This window comes from Octopus bimaculoides, chromosome 22 (genome assembly GCF_001194135.2).
Source record: "Octopus bimaculoides isolate UCB-OBI-ISO-001 chromosome 22, ASM119413v2, whole genome shotgun sequence".
Lineage (NCBI taxonomy): Eukaryota > Metazoa > Mollusca > Cephalopoda > Octopoda > Octopodidae > Octopus > Octopus bimaculoides.
The window spans coordinates 12,422,884-12,424,963 of NC_069002.1; positions in this window are offsets into that span (position 1 = coordinate 12,422,884).

Sequence of the window (2,080 nt, forward strand, 5' to 3'; positions counted from 1 at the left end):
GGTGGTGGTGGTGGTGGCGGTCGTCGTCGTCGTCGTAGAGATAACGGCATTTAGCGTGTTGAGTTTAATGATGGCAAGTGTTGTTATTATTATTCTTAAGATTATTGATGATGATGATGATGATGATGACGACGACGACGAGGACGACGATGACGACGACGGCAACGACGACGATTATGATGATGATGATGATGATAATGATGGTGATGATGATGATGATGATGACGAAGAGGACGTCGACCACCACCACCACCACCACCACCACCACCACCACCACCACCACGATGACGATGATAGTGGTAATGATTGTATCGGTGGTTGTGGTGAAGGTTTTGATAATGGTTCATAAGGATGAAGATGGTGGTGGCGGTCGTGGTGGTGGTAGTGGCGGAGGCGGTAGCGTTAATGTTATTGTTTTCTTGATAAAATATTTATCGTCCAATGGATTCTCATCCGTCATACATTATTTTATATATACATGTGGATGCATATACATGGTACATATACACAAACACATAAAGATATATATATACATACATACATACATTCCTACTCATTTCTGTATGTAAGTATATATCGTGTATCCACACACACACACACACATATACACACACACATACACACCTGCATATAATTATGCATTTATGTATTACGTATATATACACATACATACATAGAGATAATAGAAATATATGTGTGTGTATGTGTATGTATGCATGTATATATGTAGGAAGATAGAGAGGTGTGTATGTACGTACGCATGCATGTATGTATGCACATAAATATAAGTATGTGTATAAGGCCTTTCTTAGAATGCATATACGCATACACATACAAACACACATATCTATATATGTACGTATGTATGCATGTATGTATATACATATATACATATATACACATACTCACCGCACGATCATACGTACATACTTACACACTCACAGAACCACTACACACACATACACACACATATCTATATACGTATGTATGTATGTATGCATGTATGTATATACATATATATGCATACTCACCGCACGATTATACATACATACTTACACACTCACAGAACCACCACACACACACAGACATGCACACATACACGCACACATATGCATTGACGCACATTCATATTAAGAGGGATATTTCCAGAGGAATCAGTGACCCCTCCAATCCCATCTCATCTCTTACACGTTCTTAATAAATTCCTTCTTAATATTGCTTCAAACGGTTAAACACTATTATGTTATCGAATTAGAATACGAGGAAACATTGCGCTCCATTATTATCACGCTGCTGTGACGATATACTCATAACGTCATCATATAAACCGAAGACAGTGTAGATTATCTGCAGATATCACACACTTTGAAGTTATTAATGGAAACATTGAAGACTGTTGATAAATTATATGGGATATAGCAATCGTTTACTATAAATGGTACGGTGGTACAGGTACGGTGGGTGTATATAGATGTGATTACGTAGGTATTATGAGTCTCTGTACGTACGTGTATGTGTGTGTGTGTGTGTGTGTATATGCATGTTTCTACATATGTGGATGTATGTTTATATGTATATGTAAGCATATGCATGTATATATATATATGTATATATGTGTATACATGCCTGTATACTCACATATGCATACATATATGTGTGTGTGTGCGTGTGCATGTATAACTGCATATGCATTACGTATATATATATATATATATATATATATATATATATATATATATATATATATATATATATATATATATATATATATATATACATATGTGTATGTATGTGCATGTATGTGAATATGTAATGTTTGTACGTATGTGTTTATGCATGTATCTGTGTATATAAGTGCTTTCGTATGCATGTAGGTATGTTTATGTGTGTGTGTGTGTGTGTGTGTGTGTGTGTGTATGTTTGAGCGTATGTATCTATGTGTATGCTTATGCGCATATATGAATATTTGTATGTATGTATATATGCTTGTATACATGTATGGGTGTATGTATGTAGAAAAACTGTATTATATATGTATATATATATATATATATATATATATATATATATATATATATAT